The sequence below is a fragment of the Mesocricetus auratus genome, unplaced genomic scaffold (genome assembly GCF_017639785.1).
Source record: "Mesocricetus auratus isolate SY011 unplaced genomic scaffold, BCM_Maur_2.0 Super-Scaffold_100021, whole genome shotgun sequence".
NCBI lineage: Eukaryota > Metazoa > Chordata > Mammalia > Rodentia > Cricetidae > Mesocricetus > Mesocricetus auratus.
The window spans coordinates 4,820,361-4,842,943 of NW_024429202.1; positions in this window are offsets into that span (position 1 = coordinate 4,820,361).

Genomic DNA, 22,583 nt, shown 5'->3' on the forward strand with positions numbered 1-22,583 from the left:
GAGATGCACTCACATACAATGTCTGCTACATGAGGAGGGGCACCCATTCAGTGTTTGTTTCCCTCTTGGCTCTGATATTCTACAAAACAGGCTGGACAGTTTCTTCTCTGCAGGGCTTGAGAGCAAATAGTTAACAACTGTCTTTTATAAAGACGGTGTCCCAACCACTGAGGCCAGGTGCTGTGCATATCACCAACCCAAAGTGGGCACCACTGTACCCCAATAACACCATCTATACAATATGGGCTCCCATCAGGGGGTTCAAGCTACCTACAAAACTCAGGCTTCTTCCCAAGGGCCCTGGTGTCCTGTCTCCCATATGTAATAAATCTGGAGGACTTCCCTGGGGGTAGTGCTCTCCAGTGGGTTATGGACACACTGGGTACCTTCCTGACCTGCTTTATGCTGCTGTCCCAACTGATGCCACCAGACCCTCCTTTGGGTTCCCGCTCCTCCCTCACCCCCAGAGTCTCTCCCATGGGGTTGACATCTGATAGATTACATGATGAACTCTGAGGTGATAGATTAAGTCAACACACCCTGTCACTTGGACCCTAGTGATTTCCTGGGTAGGGAACGTGAAGATTAATGATCTGTGGTATGTGTGGAGAGGTCCTGTCCACAGATAAGTCTTCTGCTACAGGAGTACCCAAGAAATAAGCTGGTTCCAGGCACTGTGTCATGTCTGCAGTGGGGCCAGGACAGTGGCCAAGGAGAATGCTGACCAGGAAGGGAACCAGAGCCAAAGTCTCGACAGAGAGATAAGGTCAGAACCCCAAGAGATGGGAACCACTGCACCTCGCTGATCTGAAGCCGGCTGTTTCTGGGCTCTTCAATGATCAAGTGACTGCGTCATAGCTTACCAAAGCTCAAGATAAGTATTCTGTCCATCATTTACAGGAAAAGGGACTCTAATGGATGTGGGTGGGGAACTCACACAAAAGGGACCTCACACACCACAGCTGGACCCCAAAACAATGAGTCTGCTGGAACCTCAGTTACGTGGATACAGATAACAAGGAATTCCCAGGACTGGTTGACCCTAAGGGACACAGAGCATGCCATGGCAGTCAGACTCAGCTCCCACCGTTCCTGCCTGGAAACATGCAAGACTAACAGGGAGAGGGTGACAGCCCTGACATTTTAGCAGCAAAGTGAGATCACAGAGAGACAATACACAGCCAGCCTCAGCAGCTGGTGCTCGGTTAACATGGCTGCCTTTATGCCCCGCCCCCATATGCCACCTTTAAAGGCCCAGAAACAGAGAACTGTTTCTCTTTGCTAAGATACTCTGGACGCCCATGTTCTAGCTCCCCAAGATTCACCCAGGTATGAGCACAGCACAATGGGCAAGCTAATTTTTCTTTGTCCACATCGTCTTTTGTTCCTCTAGTTAGTAGGGCCTCATTCACGAGTCTAAATGTGTGGGGTAGAAATTTTTTCTCCTCTTAAAGTCTAATACTTCCAACTCTAAACCTTAGGGGTGGGATACTTCTATGGCCTGTGAAAGAGACAGAGGCCAGGATCCCCCAATGGGGGAAATAAGTCAACCCTCTGAGCAAGGAGAGTGGGCACAGTTCACCCTCCCCTCATCCCAGTGAGCTGGAGGGCAGGGACTGCCCTGCCCAGGAGGGAGCTAGGTGGCTGAAGCTCTCTGATTTAGTCTGCCCTCTATCTAAGGTTAACGTGCTAGGCTGACACCTGGGTGGCCAGAGACTCCTAACACAGCTCATTGGCCCTAGCTGGAGGCCCCGCCCCTCTCCTCCACCTCACCACTCCACACACAAAAGTCTTGCATTTGGCCTGGGAAAGGGGTGGCATGATGAGGCCCCTGCAGAGCTCTCTGCAGCTATTGCAGAAAGAGTGGAATTGTCTCAATCAAAAGGGGAAGGCGTGGCCTCCAATTAGCCCTGAGTATGCCAGATTAATATTAGCCCAGTGTGCCAGGTGAATCTGGATGATTAATTACAGGCTGCAGAGAGCAAGAAGAGAGCTGTGGAGTTACTAGTGTGCTCGCATTCTCTCTCATCCCCTCCCATGTGGGAGCTGGCTTCTGGCTTCAGAAAGCTGGGAACCAAATCCAGTCTCCGATGGCTACCGACTGCTTTCTAGTCCCCACTGTGTGGTTGGTCCCTTCCTGAGGAAAGGGAGATACTGGGTGCAACCCTAGGGATTTATGATGAGCAGACTCCACCCAAGGCCACCCACTTGTCTGGCTCCTATGCTCAACTGATGAAGGTGCTGATGGCCAGGGGAGGGTGTGTTTCTTGTGCTAACCCTGCTGTGATCCACATGGTGAGTCTGGGCTCCCCCTTTATGTGAGACTCAGATGCCTGACCTGTGGCACTGTCCTGGAGGTGGTCTTCCTCAGGACAGTTGTGTTAGTGATGCTGGGCTTCTTTCTGTGCAGGGCTGTCCCATATGCCTCAGCATTTGCTAGGCATTCCCATGCTGCTGTCCCAGTATAAAAGCAGGCACCCATGTCCTCACACTGGGGAATTCTCACAGTTTCACCTCCATCTTCCCATAGAAACACTGGACTTAGGCACTCATGCTAGGCAGCTGGCTTTTCTATAGGTTCTAGAGATTTGAACTCAGGTCCTTACACTTGCACAGCAAGTGTTTTTATTCACTGTGTCGTCTTCCCAACATGTACCTTTGCTCTTGAGCTATGGTGACAGACAAATTGCTTATAAAATTCAAGTTCAGTGAGTATGATTGCCCCTTAACTTCAGCCCTATGATGTACAAACTATGATCTCAGCTTACAGATGGGAAAACTGAGGGTCTGAAAAGTTAAATAAATTAACCATCTTTAACAGTGGATCCCTGTGGCTTCCCAAGACTGAGCTCCTTTGTGGGGGACATGCCAAGGACAGGCTATCACTCCTGATTAAGGAACTGTCCATTCTGTGGTGAGGGAAACAGTCATGGCCTGGGGTTTGAGAGGAGAGGATCCACATCAGAACAGTCTCTTCCTAGTGAACCATACTGCTGCCAAATAGCATTGATCCTACTGCGGAATGGTCAGTTTGTGTGCTGTGGGTGGGATCAGTCAGAAGCTCCAAAGAATCCTTCCCACCAGTCTTAGACATATCTACATGACCACTTCTGTGTAGAGCTTAGCAACCTCTGCCTTCCAGATGTTAGAGGGTGGTGGGTTCCAGCCACATTGCCCTCTGCTCACAACAACTGCTTTGCTGGTTGCTACTCTCTTACCCTGCCTCCCTGTCCCTCCCATCCACACACCTGTTATAGGAACTAAGGCCACACAAGACCCAAGCTCCATGGCAGTCTGTGGGCAGCACCTGCCTAGAGCAGTGCACTATACAATGTGGGTCACGGTACGTCCTAAGCAAGCCACACAGCAGTAGTAGCACCAGGTATGATTCCTCTAAGAACAGACACCTTTTGAGTTGCTGAATCCTTTAATCTTCATTTAAGGTGTATTTTTACTATTTGTGTGTGTGTCTTGTGTGTCTGGGTCTGTGTGACTGTGTGGGTATATGCATGAGAGTGAAGGTGCCCACAGAAGCCACAAGAGGGCGCCAGATACCCTGGAGCTGCAGTTACAGGCAGTTGTGAACCTCTTGATAGGGGCTGGGGACCAAATCCAGGTCCTGGGAAAGAAAGCAGCACGTGCTCTTACCTGCTAGGACATGTTTTTACCCCGTGATCCTACATCTTAGTTAATGATATGGTAAAGGTAGCCTCCTTCCCAGGAGGGTGACAGGCAGAGAAGCCAAGCTCTTTACCAGGACATGGACAGGACCGTAGATGTTTCTGGGCTCCATGGTTTCCAGTTATAACAGGATTGATAAAGCATCTCTCACCCTCCTCCCCATTTGGTGAGGCCTAGAGGAGGTGAGGGATAGGAAGGGCTTGGCTTGGCACCAGGCACCCTGGGACTACATGCGTGGCAGGGTCCTCCTTCCTAAACTTTCTCGGATTCCTTCACACACAGTATGTCTCTTTCCCATGGGAGTTGTTTAAAGGCAGGACCCATTTCTGGGCAAAGATAAAAACTCTTGGCAGAGAGAAACCATTACCAGGGTGTTTAACTAGTTCCTGTTCTCAGGCGGGCGAGGACACGCTCCAAAGCCCTTTATCTCCCTCTCATGAAGAGAGTGTGGGAGCCCCATGCTAGGCTCAGATGGAGCCTTGACTTTTTATTTTTAAGTAGACGTTTAGGATTCTACTGAAGCTTTGCTAACTCCAGTCAAATCACGACATCAAGGAAAGAAAAACTCCATTTTCTGCTAAGATGTCAAAATGGCCCTGGCCAATTAGGCAGTGGGGCTGCAGGAGACGCAGCCAGCCAGGCAGCCAGGTGGGTGGGCACCTCCTCTGTTTCTCTCTGTGTTGGGGTCTGTCAGTGAGCCCAGGGAACCCACATGAGCATGTGCAGCAGGGAGGAGGGCAAGCTTGGGAGCTCTAGTGAGGGAAGGGGCTCCCAGTGTCTCCCGGTATGCTCTTCGCCAAGCTGTCCCCAGATGTTCTGGAATGGATGTGAGAACTGCCCGTTATGAGTCATCTACAAGTTCACATATGGCGGTGGTCATGAACTTGGAATGATGAATAGAGCTGCTATCCTAACAGTGCCCCTAAGGCTCGGGGACTAACTTCTCAGTGTCCCACCTGTCCAGAGCCTGAACACCCCAGTCACTGCTCCAGCTGCCTCAGATAGTCTCCCGGCTGTGAGAATGGCCACTCGGTCTCCTCACTTTTCCCAGGGAGAGGCTGAATTGGTTTTCTCTTCCTGAACCAGAACAGACCCCTGTGCCTGCATCCTACATGCAGATCCTATTTTTAATGCCGGCTTGCAAGATTTCAGCTATGACCACACTCGCTGCCAGTTCAGACCACACCTAGACTGAGAGCCTTGGCTAGGGAGTAAGAGATCTAAAGGCCAGGAGAAGGAGATCACCTGTGAGTATTCTAGCTGACTCAATCTAGTTGTCTCAATCTCTCAGCCACCCCAGCCAGGTGTGCCTGAAGTCATCTGAGACCCTCTAAGTCAGTTGCATACCACTAACTATGACATCAGCAGACACCAAATGGGACAGATGCACCATCCAGTTGAGGCCAGCCTGAGCCACCAACTCACAGAACTATGACCCATGATAAAATGTCCAGAGTGCCACCTTATGCATCAACAGACAAGAGAATAGCCACCTGTAAGCAGGGGTGGGGGTTGAGATCCCACTTTACAGGACGGAACACCAAGATTCAGAGAAGGTAAGTGGTTGAGTCAGGATTCAGATCTCCTGTAGCCTGGTGCTGAAGCCCACACTCTCTGAATGCAGTGTGGACTACTCTCCCTGATGTCCTCACTGCTCTGGAACTCACCTGTTGACAAACCCTCTCTCCCTCTAAGGGGCGGGGAGAGAGATGAGTGGGGGAGGGAGGAGGGAAGGATGATTAGACAGACAGACAGACAGGGCAGGTGACTGAATTCAGGTAGATCATACTGAGGAGTGGAGGAGCCAGCAGTGCCTGGGATCTATTAGAGACACCACGTGAGGGTCAAGTAGGAAGGAAGCCGAGGATCCTGTAAGTGAGGGGAGCCACTCAAAAGACTTCCTTACCGATCCCCCCTCTCTCTCTCTCTCTCTCTCTCTCTATCTATCTATCTCTGTGTGTGTGTATGTTTGTGTTTGTGTGTGTGTGTAATGTGCACACAAGTACACACATGCTCACCCATGCAGCAGGTTTGTGTGGAAGCCAGAGGTTGGTTGGCATTGGAATATCTCCCCTAGCCACTCTTCACCTCATATTTTGAGGCAGGATCTCTCACTGAACCAACAGCTCAGCATTTTGGCTAGTCCATCTGTCTAGCAAGCTCCCAGGATCTACCCATTTCTGTGCCCCCAGTTCTGGGTGACAGATGGTGCCACCACTCCCAGATCTGTAAAGTGACACTCAACACAGATCCCATGCTCACACAAGCACTTTGCCCACTGAGCCAGCTTCCCAGCTCGATTCTGCCAGCTCAGAATCTGCTCAGCCTCAGGGCTAGGATTACAGGCATGGACCATCACAGCTAACTGTAGGCAAGCCCAACTTGGAAATGTACAGTGGAAAGGTGTCGGACTTGCCAATAGGAAGACAAGAATTCTAAAAGGCAGAAAACCACTCGCAGGTCAAGGGATGGGGATGCGCCAAGGAGGTACTGAGCCTTCCAGACACAGGCAATACCACAGAACACCTGCCAAACATCTGCACTGGCACTCTCAGCCTGGAGCCACACTGTTCCAGAATATTCTTAGCAAGAAGGGGAAGCTACACGGCAAACTGTATCCCATCAGTGATCCCAGTGCAGACAAAGGAGGTGTGGAAATGAGACAAAGCCTTCCAAACCCCGAGGGGCACCCTCAGCTCACACAGAAATAACTTCTCACTTCCTCCCGGGGGACGTGAACTCACTCAGGCGTGAACTCTCATGCAGCCATGGTGGTTTCTTGGTCTCTGGAGGAATTTCATCCTGTGAGGACAGGGGTTCCCATGTGTGAGGGTAAGCAATGGTGTGTTAGCGGCAGATACAAGTACTGCTGGTGATGTCTGTCCCAGATGTCAGCCACTGAGCTAGATGGTTGAGCGGGGACACGGTGAGGCGTGCTGAGTTCCCTCAGAGGCTGTCTCAAAACTCTTAGTGAGCACATGAGGAAGTGGATTAGGGAGACATCTTAGTCGGGGAAGAGCTTGCATGAGGCCAAGCTCAATCCTCAGAACCCATGGAAAAAGCGAGTATTTGTATCTCTGGAGAGTCAGGGACAGGAGGCTCCTTGGGGGCTTGAAGGTTTGGTGGGTTCTAGGCCATGAAGAGACCATATCTCAGAAAAGGGGATGGGGTGAGGTGGGCGGGAGGCTGGGGAGGTGGCTCAGCATGTAGGAGCGCCTGCTGCTGTTTCAGAGGACCTGAATTTCCAGGTGACCATCATAACTATCTAGAACTCCAGTCCCAGTGGGTCCAGTGCTCTCTTTAGGCTCCCAAAGACACTGCATAGACATGGTGGTACATAGATGTGCATGCAGGGAAAACACACGCGTGTGTGCACTCACACACAGATGGAGGTATGATACCTGAGGCTATGTTCCTGACTACACACACACACACACACACACACACACACACACACACACACACAGAGGTGGAGGTATGATACCTGAGGCTATGTTCCTGACTACACACACACACACACACACACACACAGAGGTGGAGGGGTATGATACCTGAGGCTATGCTCTGGTCTACACACACACACACACACACACACACACACACACACACACACACACACAGAGGTGGAGGTATGATACCTGAGGCTATGCTCTGGTCTACACACACACACACACACACACACACACACACACATATGCACATGCACCCACTTGAATGTGCACACACACACACACACTGAAGATGCCCCTCTAAGGAGCCGCCTCCCCCAAATGATGGAGATGCGAGAACAGCCAATAGGAGCTCTCAGGACAACATCCCAGGAGTCTGTTCAAGGGCAAGATGAGAAAGTTCAAGAGAAGCCTGAAGAAGTGGCCTGTGACATCAACACACCACTGTAAACTTGAAGCCACTCAAGCAAAAGGAGGCATTGCAACTGAGCGGTGAGGTGGGGCAATCTCACTCCACTGGATGGGAACAAGCCTCAGATTCACCAGAAGGTGCACGTGTCCTTCAAATCTGCCCTAGCGGTGGGTCACCGGAAGCATCACTTAAAAGTTGAAAGCGTCTGTGGAAATAGCCCGTTCTGCCCTTGGGTGACATTTCGGTTTTGTGAAACTGAAAATTGCCTCTGTCTGCAGAGGACTAGTGAGCTACGTTCAGGAAGCACAGGCAAGAGCTGGGACCCGGAAGCCATCCCCTTAAGGGTAGCCTCCATTCCTGGGACCCACGAAGCCATCTCCGTAGGTGGAGCCTCAGTTCGTGGGACCCTTGCCTAGCATTCCCACAGCCCTGGTTTCGACCTCAGCACCCTGGAAATCACACGTGTTGGCACATGCCTGCGATCCTAGCAGCTAGGAGGTGGCTGCAGGAGGCTCTGAAATTCAAGGTCAACTTCAAGTACATAGTGAGTTTCAGACCAGTTTAAGATTAAAAAAAAATAAAAAGGCCAGCAAAATCTTCCAAACCTGTAGACCCTTCCAGAGAATCTGGAGTCCCTAGACTATTTCTAGCAGTAGTGTTCTCTTTAAGATTCTAGGTGAACAAAAATATTTGCATCCTCTTGTCCAAGAGAATTTTCTGGGAACAATGTTCTCTGCTAACTTCAATGGAAATTTCCACTGGGGCCGTTCTGTTTCTGCATGTGTTTACATGGCACTATATTAAAACCGCAGGGCAGAATTCCCAAGGTGTCATAGTTAGGTTACAGAGTTCACCGTAGCAGATAAAAGGAGGCAAACAAGTTTATCTGGAGACATGAAATTTCCCTGCAATGAGGGCAGGCTCTGCTCAGAATTCAGCAAGCGCCATTTGTCATTCCTGGGGGATTTATAGCATAGACACCCTTACAAAGGATGTGAATAACATAACAGATAAGTCAGAGAGGCCCAGGTCTCATTTATCTCTCAAGAGTGTCCAGGACCGCAGATTCCAGGCTGCAATAGAAAATGACCAGGACTTTATGCAAAACTGTTCTCTACCCATAACCATTCCAGACTGTCACCTGGTGAAGAAGATCAGAGGGGAAGGCCAGATCCCTTAACTATGTGCACACCCACTCCACTGTGTACACACCCACTCCACTATGCACACACCCACTCCACTATGTACACACCCACTCCACTATGTACACACCCACTCCACTGTGTACACACCCACTCCACTATGTACACACCCATCACTCCACTCCATTGTGTACACACCCACTCCTCCACTGTGTACACACTCATCACTCCACTGTGTACACACCCACTCCACTGTGTACACACCCACTCCACTATGTACACACCCACTCCACTATGCACACACCCACTCCACTGTGAACTCACCCACTCCACTGTGTACACACTCATCACTCCACTGTGTACACACCCACTCCACTATGCACACACCCACTCCACTGTGTACACACCCACTCTACTGTGTACATACCCTCTCCACTATGTACACACCCATCACTCCTCTGTGTACACACCCATCACTCCACTATGTACACACCCATCACTCCACTATGTACACACCCATCATTCCACTATGTACACACCCAACACTCCACTATGTACACACCCACTCCACTGTGTACACACGCATCACTCCACTATGTACACACCCACTCCACTATGTACACACCCACCCATGGCCCATTGCTCTCCTCCCACCTGGAAACACACACATTTGGATTCCTTTGGTCTTAAGCTCATAGACCAAACCCCTGCATCACCAAACGAAGAATCATCAGCATCAGGATGGAGCTGGAGATGCAGTAGGTTTGGAACCTATCACCGTGAAGCCTCCGAGTGTGGGCTTCTCCGGGTCGGGGACGATGCCTGTCCCTTGACCCTACCCCATTGCACTCCCTTTGCAGTGGCCATTCCCTCTGCTGACCTCAGTCCTTTCTGTCACAACGTCTTTCTTCAAACACCTTGTGTCTCCTGCTCTCCCAAGGCTGGAGCTAGCCCTTGGGGGTCTGCAGTCATTCCCACCTGGAGGGAGAAGGGAGATGCGTAAGACTTAAAACTTCAGGAAGTTAGAAAATTCACCCGGCCCCGCCCCAAGGCGCTATGAGTATGAAGATTGCTGGAGTAAGGACACTTCAGTGGAGCAGAGCGGGCTCAAAGATTGCAACCTCCAGGAGTCATGACAGACCCTGGGTAACTCTTCCCTGACCCAGCTGCCTTTGAGTCACCCATGCTCCCATAAGTAACCCCAATAAACCCTCTGGTTCACCATGCCAGACTTGGGCACAGTCGTCTCTTTGATCTGTTGCTAATGTCCTATCTGGAATAAACAGAATGTCTCCCAACACTTAGCTCAACATACTCCAGCCTCCGACAAGTTGCTAAATGTCCCCTTCAGTGAGCTGACAATCGCCAAGTCTACTGGACAGCTTGGAGAGACCTTTAAGGGGCGGTGTCTTCTCCGGATCCCTCTGTGTATAGCGCCGGGTGCTTGAAGGAGACATGGACTGTGGGAACAAGGAGCCAGCTTGGGAAGTGCAGACAAAGAAGCAGCAAAGTAGGAGAGGCAGCTCTAGAAAAGGGTGCGGGCTGAGTGAGATGCGGGGAGCTGGGGGATGTCCATCCAGTTGTGCACAGACTGTTACCATGGTCGATTTCAAGCTGCAACAGGAGGGAGGTCGTCAATGCAGAGCTGAGAGGAGACACAAACCATGGCACATGCCCACCTCGGCCCCAGGATGATATCCAGATGTGACCTTTCACATCTGTGATGCATGACTTACAGCGTTGTAGATCTGCACAGGCTGCACTTAACAAACAGCTGACAAAATCTGCCATTTCAGCCATTGCCTCCCACCCCAGAAGGCTCAGAAGGCCCTCAGGGGACAGTTCCACCCCAGGGCCTTTGTTCCAGAGGGCCCCTCTCCCTGGCATGCTTCCAATGCCAGGTGGCTGTGTGTGTCCCCTCCTGTCTCCATCCAGTCCTTCCAACAGCCTCTATTACTTCCCCCACCCAGAGGATTTTAATCTCTTCTTCTTCCCTCACTCAATTACTGTTGTTTTTTACATCTCTGTGTCATAAGGCTCTCTGAACATCTAAAAAATTGAAAGATTTATTTTTAAGAAGCATTTTATCTATTTTGATACATATGGTTGTTTTAATTGCATGTATACCTGTGTGCCATGTGTGTGTCTGGTGCCTGCAGAGCCAGAAGATGGCGCTGGATCCCCTGAGACTAGTGTTACAGATGGTTGTGAGCTGCCACGTGGGTGCTGGGAGTCAAACCTGGGTCTTTCAGAAGAGTAGCTGGTGCTCTTAACTGCTGAGCAGTCTCTCTAGTCCCCAAATTTATTTTATTTTAAATTATGACTTGGTGTACATGTGTGTACAGGTGCCTTAGATGTCCATAGAGGGTGTACTAGTCAGGGATCTCTAGAGTCACAGAATTTCTCTCTCTCTCTCTCTCTCTCTCTCTCTCTCTCTCTCTCTCTCTCTCTCTCTCTCTCGTGTGTATGTTTGTAATACATATATATGTAATATATATACATATATATATATATATGAATGTATGAAATGACCTACAGGCTGCAGTCTGACAATATCTAGTTGTAAATGGAAAGTTCAAGACTCTAGTAGCTGCGTAGCTGCTCAGTCCCACAAGGCTGGGTGACTCATCTGGTCTTCTGGTTGTTCTGACAAGGCGAGGGCAAGCCATCCAAGAAGAACAAACTCTTCCTTCTTCACTGTCCTTTGATAGGTATGGCCCAGATGACAGGTGTGTCCTCCAGCCTCCAGGTCTTCATTAAAAGCATATGTCTTCCTGCCTCAAGATCCGGGTGTACCTCCATCTCTGGATTACACTTCATTACAGACACAGTCAAGCTGACAGCCAGGAATAGCCATCAGAAAGGGTATTGGATCCCCTGGATGGTTTACAGCAGGTCGTGGGCCGCCCACTGTGGGTGCCGGGAATTGGACACAGGTCCTCCGCAAGAGCAGGAAGTGCTCTTAACCAGCCCAACCCCTTACATTTCTAAAATAGTTTATCAGGGATTGGATGTCATTATTGCGTCTTCACAGTTTCTCCTTCTCCTCACTCTCATATTCCTCTTCTCCTCGTGCCTCTACTTTTCTTCAGATAGCCACCCCACCCGAAATAAATAAATAAATAAATAAATAAATAAACAAACAAACCTGGTCTCCTTTACGCTTCCATTTCTTGAGCATCCTTCTGCTTTATTCCCATTTGTGGTCATCATTTGTTGACCATTTCTTAGTCTCCTCTCAAGCTTTTTGGCTTTGCCTTCCCTTAATCCCATTTATACACACACAAGTGCACATTACGCGTGAGGATCCACATATGAGGGACATCATGAGGTTTCTGTTTTTATGAATTTGGATCATCTTGATTAATAGTGCACTTTCCAGATCCATCCATTTTCTTGAAAATTCCATGATTTGTATTTTCTTTATAGCCTAATAAAATTATATGGTGTATATGTACCACATTGTCTTTATCCATTCATCCATTTTTCAATCCAGTCATAAGTCTATATCTGTTTCCTTGTCATTGTGAATAGAGTGTCAAAAAGCCTACTTGTATATCATCCCTGTGGTAGGATATAAAGTCCTTTGGGTATATGCCCAGGAATGCTCTACCTGGGTCATATGGTAGTTCTTTTTTTTTTTTTTTTAACTTTTGGAGAACTCTCCACAATGGCCATACTAGCTTGCACTCATGCCAGCAATGAATGAAGGCTCCTCTCTTAGTCATTGATGAAAAGGTGATCTCTACTACTCCGTGTTAAACAGCAGCCACCCTCTACTTCCCAGCCCCTAATCCAGCTTCCTTCTTTTCAAAGCCCTCCACTCATGGACATAGCACATATCTGGTCATGCTGCTTCACATACTACAATGGGAGCTCCATGGGGGCAGGGATTTCTGGGTCTTGTGTTTGCAGATACCCAGTGCCTTAATCGTGTCTGCCACACAGTGAGTATAACATATATGCATATTCCCATTGGGTTCCACATAGCCCAAGCGACCTCACCTGACTGTGGAGCCAAGGGCGACCTTGACTTTCTTACTGAGCTACAGCCTTAGCCCCAAATGCTAGTCACATCCTTCTGGAGCTCACATTTCCAGCTAGCTGTCTGGAAAGAGTGTGGCCACAATTGCTGTCCCCTGGGCTTTGACCAGTAGGGCAGATATAAAGACACCATGTTCCAGACCTCTTTCTCTCGTATGGACTATAAGAACTCCTGGAGACAGGGACTCCTCCAGGGTCACAAGAAGTCAGGAGAACCTGATGAAGTGCTACTAAGCTAAGCGGGGCTCTAGCCTCCAGTATGGCAGTTCTGAGAAAGGACTGTCCTGGTGAGACCCCTGGGGAATCCTGGGGCTTGGGGTCAGGCTATGCATTGCCTGTGCTGTGTGTCCACTGTAGAGTCTCTAGGGCGCACTAACTGCTCAGCTGCCCTGGGTCTACGTGGACATTAGACATCTATCTCTCCACTGCCCTCTTGCTCTCTCCTCGGCCACCCAGCATCCCCTGTTTTCTGTAGATGAGCCTCCTCATCACTGGGGCCACTGGGTTTATGCCCCAACGGCTAAGGCTTTAAAAGTAAGGATCTTCCTGAGGGTGCACAGGCAGGGGTTCATGAAAAGCTACTGGAATCCTGAATGCCAGAATGCCCTCAGTAAGTAAACGCTGAATGAGTGAATGAATGAATGAATGAATGAAGTGTAAGTAGCAGCGTGAGATGCAGAAAGGAAGCCACACTGATGGTGGAATTTCAGACAAGAGAAGAAGGCACTGGTTGGGGGGCCCTGAAGCTGTTTGGAAGGCTATCCCACCTGTTCCTTCCTGGCACTGCTGAGATGATGGGTGGGCCCTGGCCTACACAGGGTGTTCAGGGAGCAACAGCAGGCAGAGGCTCATTTTCCCAAAGCCTTGCAGGCCTGACAGCTGCTGTAATCTCCTTGTTATTCTTGCCTGGCAGGGAGGAAAGGAAAAGGTGAATTGGAGGGACAAGGAGCCAGGCTCCACAGACTGCCTATGAGAAAATGAGATGTCGGCTGGAGAGGACGGATTAATAAAGGAGCAGACTTCTACTGCCCAGGAGGACCTACCTACTGCCCAGGAGGACCTTACCTACTGCCCAGGAGGACCTTAGCTACTGGCCAGGAGGACCTTACCTACTGCCCAGGAGGACCTTAGCTACTGCCCAGGAGGACCTTACCTACTGCCCAGGAGGACCTTACCTACTGCCCAGGAGGACCTTACCTACTGCCCAGGAGGACCTTATCTACTGCCCAGGAGGACCTTAGCTACTGCCCAGGAGGACCTACCTACTGCCCAGGAGGACCTTATCTACTGCCCAGGAGGACCTTATCTACTGCCCAGGAGGACCTTACCTACTGCCCAGGAGGACCTACCTACTGCCCAGGAGGACCTACCTACTGCCCAGGAGGACCCACCTACTGCCCAGGAGGACCTTATCTACTGCCCAGGAGGACCTTATCTACTGCCCAGGAGGACCTTAGCTACTGCCCAGGAGGACCTTACCTACTGCCCAGGAGGACCTTAGCTACTGCCCAGGAGGACCTTACCTACTGCCCAGGAGGACCTTATCTACTGCCCAGGAGGACCTTAGCTACTGCCCAGGAGGACCTTACCTACTGCCCAGGAGGACCTACCTACTGCCCAGGAGGACCTTACCTACTGCCCAGGAGGACCTACCTACTGCCCAGGAGGACCCACCTACTGCCCAGGAGGACCTTATCTACTGCCCAGGAGGACCTTATCTACTGCCCAGGAGGACCTTAGCTACTGCCCAGGAGGACCTTATCTACTGCCCAGGAGGACCTTAGCTACTGCCCAGGAGGACCTTACCTACTGCCCAGGAGGACCTTATCTACTGCCCAGGAGGACCTTAGCTACTGCCCAGGAGGACCTTACCTACTGCCCAGGAGGACCTACCTACTGCCCAGGAGGACCTACCTACTGCCCAGGAGGACCTACCTACTGCCCAGGAGGACCCACCTACTGCCCAGGAGGACCTTACCTACTGCCCAGGAGGACCCACCTACTGCCCAGGAGGACCTTAGCTACTGCCCAGGAGGACCTACCTACTGCCCAGGAGGACCTTACCTACTGCCCAGGAGGACCCACCTACTGCCCAGGAGGACCTTATCTACTGCCCAGGAGGACCTACCTACTGCCCAGGAGGACCTTATCTACTGCCCAGGAGGACCTACCTACTGCCCAGGAGGACCTTAGCTACTGCCCAGGAGGACCTTACCTACTGCCCAGGAGGACCTACCTACTGCCCAGGAGGACCTACCTACTGCCCAGGAGGACCCTACTTCCCAGGCCCTATTCTTTTTTTTTGAGACAAGGTTTCTCTGTATTGTTTTTGAGGCTGTCCTGGAACTCGCTCTGTAGACCAGGCTGGCCTCGAACTCACAGAGATCCACCTGCATCTGCCTCCCGAGTGCTAGGATTAAAGGCTTGCACCACCAACGCCAGGCCCCAGGCCCCATTCTTGGTAGGAAGTCTTTTCATACAGCTGACTCCTCAGGGCATACTCAGAGGCTGTCCTGAAGGACTGGATATGTGTGCATGTAGAGGGCTACTGTCTTATAACGAGGAGATCCAAGTGCCTGTCCTGGTGACCCAGAGGCAAGCCCAGGACAGCCCAGGCCTCCCTGGAACCAGTCTCCTGAGTTCACTAACACACACTAACTCCCAGGCCCCCTTACTTGGGCACGCATCTGTTAGGGGCAGGAGAAGCCTATCATGAGCATGTACCATTGCTCTAGTTTCATATCTGTTGCTGTAAAAAATATCCCGACCCCAAAGCAACACAGAGGAGGAAAGGCATGAATGGCTTACAATTCCAGGTTATAATCCATGACTTCCTGGGAGTCAAGGCAGGAGCTAGTCACATGGCACCCCCGGTGGAGAGCAGGATATTACTTACTCCTCCGTCGTTGTGATAGAACACCACGGTCAAGGCGATTTTTGGAAGAGTCTACTCTGGCTTACGATTCCAGAAGAGCAAGACTCCATCATTCTGGGGAAGCCTGTCAGCAAGCAGCAGGCGTGACACCTCCACAGGAAGCTGAGAGCCCACATCTCCAACCCCGAGCAGGAAGCAGGGGGAGCAAACTGGAAATAGGCAAGGCTTTTCACCCCAATGTCCGCAAGCAGTGGCATGCTTCTCCATGAAGGCTGTCGGCCTAAACCTCCCCAGAAACCGGACGGGGTCGCCACCTGGGGACCAAGTTTTCAAATGCTAGAAACTACGAGAGGGCATTTCTCATGCACACCAACACAAGCAGAGGAACACTCACTTGACGCTGCCTGGTTATGCTTTGCCTCAACTAGAGTTCTTCACACTTTGTACAGTTCAGACCCCATCCCAGGAAATGCTGCCCACAGGGAGGGAGGCCTTTCCACCTCAGGTTGGCCATAGAGACAATCCTCCCAGCCCATAGGCCAGCCTCATCTAAATAAGTCTTCTCCAAGAGTCTCTTCCCCAGTGGTGCTAGGGTATGTCTAGTGGACATTTGAAACCAACCAGCACAACTCCAAATACCCAGAATCCTCAGCTGCATCCTTTCCTTTTTCCGTTTTTCACAACACACTAGCCCAGCTTGGGTTAGTTGGCCCTAGGGATCAAACTCGGGGCATTCTGGGAAAGCAATATACCAACTGAGTGACATCCTCAGCGCTGATGATAAATTTTTTAATTTGTTTATTATTTTATGTGTATGTCCATGGAGCACATGCATGACTGGTGCCCACGGAGTTCAGAAGAGGGCATTGGGTTCCTGGGAACGGAGTTACAGATGGCTGTGAGTTGCCCTGTGATTCTAAGAATAGAATCTCTTCAGCACTAAGCCAGCTCTCCAACCCCTAAAAATACACATTCTGGTGGAACACACATCTAGCTGCCACTGTCTCTTTGCAGTGTGACTGTAATTGCTATTTCACCGGCTTTTCCAGAAGGAGTGATATAATCACTCCCACTTCCAGAGAACTCCAGAAAAGAGCTTGGCTTATGGTTCTAGGTGAAGCTCTAGAGGGCTGAAGCTGGTATTAACCTTCCTGCAGGCAGCCTCTTAAGGTGGGGAAGGGTGTGGCAGAGACAGGGAGTGTGCTGTGGGTGCTGGTCTGTCTCCTCACAAAGAAACCGGAATTCAGTCACAGGGTTCCACTCTGCTGGCCCTATCTGACCCTGGCCTGATCCTAAAGGGCCCCTGACCCAACTCTGGCTATCCTAGTGGGGAGAAGTTTCTGTCCTCTTGCATGAACTTCTTCTGAGAAGACATCAGCAACAAATATCTGCTCACAGCTGATAGGGTACCAAGGACAAAAAGAAGAAATGACTCCACCCACATGCAGCTGGGTGAGCCAATGAGTTGGAGATCAGGAGTTCAGGGGACTTACTAGCAGCTACATGAGTGGGGGAAAATCTCTCTTCTAGCAACTGTCAGCTATCTGTATATCCTCTGGAAGGGATCTTGTCCATTTGTCTATGACTGCTCCTAGTGCTGTGACAGAAGCCAAGTTATTGAAAGATCACATCTGTTCCCACTTTGGGAGGATATTTGTGCTGCAGGGTGACCACGGTCTGCTTTGCTGTTCCTGGGTAACGGGAGGGGGTGTCCTGGGTACAGGAGGGAGGACACTGGCATAGATGCCACCATCAGGGGCCCTGGGGAGAACGTGAAGAGGTGAAGGTGTCAGCATTTTGAACGAGACAGATGGAACTCGAGAGCATTTTCCAGAAGGGGGGGACGTGTCGAGAAGCCTTTTGGCAAGCTCTGCTGTCTGATATGAAATGCCACACCCACCGCCTTCTCCTCTGTCTCCGAGGACCTCCAGTGAGGCGGCTGCTATTTAGAAAAGCTTTTGGAACTGCATTTTCCGATATTTTTCTTGTGACATCCTGTTGATGTGTGTCGTAAGTGGGGCAAAGAAGGTCGTGATGCTCTCTCCCAGCACGGTGAGAGAAAAGGAGGTGAGAGACATCCAGGCAGGGACCTCACCAGCGGCCTTCTGAGTCTGGCCCTCGGCTGAACGCCAGAGGCATCCATCCTTGGTCTCCTGGCTGGAGGTCAGGAACGCCATAAGGGGCCGTTCTTGCTCTAGCTTCCTGTCATCTTTTTTTTCCATCCCCCCACCCCCCCCCTTGCTCCAGACTCCACCTAGGGTCGCACTGCCCAGAAGCTGTCTGGGGACATGACTGACTCCAAGAGGCCCCTGCAAACCTCAAAGCTGGGCCAACTGGCTGGACCAGCTTATCTCCCCATGTCTTGCCCTAATTTCTGCCGTCACTCCTTTAAGAAGGCCCTACACTAGAAGCTTGACAGTGCCCCATTTCCTGGGACCCTCCTTGCTGTACAGGTCCTCTGCTTGCTTCTGTTTCCCTAAGTTACCACCTAGAAACCTACGATAAACGCCTTTCTATCGTGTGTGTGTGTGTGTGTGTGTGTGTGTGTGTGTGTGTGTGTGTGTAGGTGGAGCAGGTATGTGTGTGTCAAGGGGACTGTGTGGAGGTCAGAGGAAGCGTTCAGGAATCACTTTTCCCCCTCCCAATGTGTGTCCTGGAAATTGAGCTCCTCACCTGTGTCAGCTTTACTCACTGGTGTGTCTCAGGCACGGACCACCCATAACCCAACTGCAGGAGGTTTGACGCCCTCCTCTGACCTCCTCATGCAAAAGACTACACACAGGCAGGCAAAACACACACACACATAAATAAAATAAACCAAAAAGTCAAGGAAAAACAACAAAACTTAATAGTAGCTCCTAATATTCTTGGATGAAACCTTGGCGGCAAGAGCCTGAGTCTGACCTCTGACCCTTTCAGACTCCTCACCCAGAACCTCAGCTTTTGAGCCCGTCAATCCCACACCACCTTCCCGGTCATCGCCTTAAACTGGGAGTGTCCTGAGACCCCAGGGTTCCATTTAAAGGCTCACATGAGTGAGCAGACAGGAGAGGATTTCTACGAAACACAAACCCCAACACACGTGCAAAACACCTCAGTTTTCTTTGCCACCCTGAGTCCAACCTGTGTTCCAGCTCTGTCTCCTCAGTTCCGGGCTCTCCCAGCAGTTACAGCCAGACCACAGGCTCCTGCATTGTTAGGACTTCCTCACCATTTGCTTCTGTCCAGGGGTGCCCCCCCTTAGACCAGTTTCTGACACTGTGTCCCTGCCACCCCTGAGGGCACTGTGAGCAGAGCCTCCGAGACCCACAGCCGACCCCACAGGGTGCCAAGCTTCAGGGACCTGAGGGAGCGTGGCTGCTCCTTCCCTCTCCTGCCTGGGATGCTGCCATCCTCCTCCCATTCAGTGGAGTGGCCAGGTCCACACTTGTTGAGAGGCCCCAGCCGTGGGCCCGGCCAGTGGCTGTGCATGTCTGCAAGTCCCCCATCCTAAGGCTTCCGACGGCTGAGGTGTACCTGTGCCCAGAGTTCCAGCAGGCTCTGACCTCAGATCTACTTCTTGGTGGAACTGTTCCTTGGTTTGTTCCCAGCTTTGTGAAATTTCCATTTGCACATGATCTTGGCACATCTACTCGGCAGAACTGGCCTAAGACATCCCCGTGCAGGCTGCGCTCAGAAGCGAGCTGGGTAGCACGGCCGGGGCCGTAACACCAGCAGATCTGCAGAAAGATAAGGCAAGAAAGGGGCATCAAGATGGACCCGTGGGTGAGTAAAGGCACTTTCTGTCTAGCCTGACAGGACTTCAGTCCCGGAACCCAGAGACCCAGCTCCTACAAACTGTCCTCTGATCTCCTTATGCACGTCATGGTACATGTGTGTGAATGTGCACCGATGTATATAAATGCTTTTTTTAATAAGTAGAAGAAAATAATTTAAAAAGGTGTCCATCTCATGCCTTCCTCTGCCAGCCTCCTGATCATCACCAATAGGATCACTGGGGGGAAATAGGTGACTAATTTTCAGTTTACCTTTTCATTAAGACAATAAATCTCTGCTTCTCCAGGCTTAATTGGGTCTCTTCTTGGGTGTGACAATAAGTTTTTGGGAAATGAAAGGGGCATATCAAGAAAAAAGTACAGTCCAAGTGAATAATTCAAGATCACGTCCATAATTAATGGCATTTGGCTCGCTTCCCCTGGAAGCCTAATCATAGCGCAAAGTGCTAATTAGAGCGGTTTGGTGCGGATCAATGGGCCAGGTGTGGAGAAGGCGCCTGGTTTCCATCAGGGCTGCAGCTCCGTGGAAACACCTTACATGTGAATGAGTCTTGTCCTTTTGAAGACTCAGAAGCGTGCCCTCGATCTAAAACAGATACAGACAGACAGGTGTTTGATCACCACACACAGCAGGTTAGAGTCGGGGAAATGACTAAGCACATTCTCCCTGCTGGGGTTGTGAAGGCAATCAGAGGACCTCGTGCCTCCAGTGCCCACGCAAGACGCAGAACAGGCCCCGTGACCTGTGGCAGAGCTTGGTGCCCCCTGGGAAAGGTGAAGAGTGAGCATCTTGCATTTATTCTTTTGATCTCCACACCACCTTTCTCTGCATGCTTAGAGCTTGTGTCCAGCTCCCCACAAGTCCGGCTTTCAGTTGGAGCTAGCGTGTATGGATGCCCCCTGCATGCCTGCCTTCCTGTTAGGTACAGCCGTGGGATGGTTCCCTCCACGACTTTAGGTTGGATGTTGCACCTGAGGAGGCCTGAGGAGACTAGAGGGAGGAGAAAGCCCTGTGATTAGTTCTGCTTCTCCACTCCTGACGGTCCAGACATGTGTCTTCCCCCCCCCCCCATCCAGGGTGAGGGCTGAGATTTCAGATCCTGCCGAATGTTGTAGCAGAGTCTGGGGTGGACACAGCGCCATCTTGAGTTTGCTGCGGAAAAGAATTTCCCGGCCAAGCCAGTAAGAAGCTCAGCAGAACTCTTTTACCTCATTCTCCCTAAAGTCATCAGATGTAGGGTTTGGGTGGTTTTGGAGACTCTTTCTGTCTCCTTCCAATGTCCTCTCAATTCTCTGTCCTGCCACACCTCAGAGGGGACAGAGAAACCCTGTCCTATGGGTTTCTCAGTCCAGTGACCTGTATGTCATACCCACCCTTACAGCCTGCCCTATGGGCTGCGATTCAAGCTCTGTTCACATCCGGCAAACACCTTTGCTAACTGTTTCTCAGATGATCCTTGGGACTGGAGCAGTGAGTCAGTGGTTAAGAATGTTCACTGCTCTTCCAAAGGATCTAGGTTCAGTTCCTGGCATAGCGTACAAGTCACATGTAATTTTAGCTCAGGGGACCCAGCACCTGCAATGCACATGTGTACATGCTCACACACAGACACACACACACGTATTTTAAAATATAAATTAAATATTAAAAAAACAGGTGTTGGTGGCGCACGCCTTTAATCCCAGCACACGGGAGGCAGAGGCAGGCAGATCTGTGAGTTCGAGGACAGCCTGGTCTACAGAGTGAGTTCCAGGACAGCCTCCAAAACAATACAGAGAAACCCTGTCTCGAAAAACCAAAAATAAATAAATGATAATAAAAAAAAAACACCTGCAATCCTAGCACTCAGCAGGCCAGGGCAGAAGGACCGTGAAGGCTAGCCTGGGCTACAGAACCAATGCTTGTCTCAAAAGGGGGCCCAAATTGGAGGGCAACATCTCTTGGCAGCTCTTGCAAGACCCCATGGGCACAGTTCCAGAGAACTGTTTCATAAGAGTGATGTTTTTGCTCAGTAATGGATGCTGTCACCCAAAAGCCACTTTTGAAGGGAAGGCTTCATAAAAACTATGTTTCTTATATTAAAGGAAAGCCAGAACCCAGGATATCATCTCTGGTCTTCCTAAAATCAGAAGTATAGGTGTTCTGTGTGAAGCACTTCAGAATCCGGGGCCTCTCACGGGTGGATTCCTGACACCCCAGTTGGGTGTGGAGAGACCTTGTTTGGGGGCGGGGCTTTAAGAAGGTAGTTTAGATTAAGAAGAGGCACAGGGCATGTGCTAACTTGATACCTTCTGAAGCAAGGAAGAGGTGCCTAGGAGATGACCTCATGGTTATGGGTGTGTGCTGTGAAAGCAAGAGGATCATGGCCACCACATGCCTGCAACCAGGGCTGAGGCAGGAAGATGTGGGGCGCTCCCTGGCCCGTCACTAGCCTCGCCAAAATGGAGAGCTTCAGGTCAGTGAGAGACCCTGTCGGAAAACTCAAGTGGAGAATGGGAAGCGGTAAAGAAAGACACCTATTGTCAATCTGGCTTCATACACATGTACACACACATGCATGCATACCCTCACACACGAGTATCTGCAGCACACACACACATATGTACACCACACATATGCACACACACACACACACACACACACACACAGTGATAGGGCATGTACTTGACATGTGCAAGAAAGTATGTCTCCTTCCTTTCATAGACCAAAGTGGTTGGACACAATAAGCTACAAGTCTTATAAAATCAGGCATTCCCTTAGGCCTTGAGGCCATCAGGCTAGAAATTGTGGGGAACTTGACTTAGGGGCTCCTATTATGTGCCAGTTGACAGGAGAGAAGACTCCAGCTTGATCTGTGCCAAGTGGCTCCCAGGGACTTGGGCCAGCATTCAGGTCCTGCATTAACCATCCTTTGTCCTGGCCTGGCGGACACTGCAGCCAGGCACTGGGGCCGTTTTTTGATCAGGTGCTACCCATGTAATGGTGCATGGCTCCCTCCACCCTCCTTGGCATGGGATGCTCATGGATAGAGACAGCTAATCAATAGTCGCTCCTCACCAGCCCCATGGTTATCGACTGCTGGCTTGGCAAGTCTTTATAAGGAGTCATTGGGGGGAAGTTTTTTGAGTTCAGATTGGATTGTGAGCCATGAAATCTCCTTAGTAAAAAGCCGAACCTCATCTCATATAGCCATAAACCCTCTG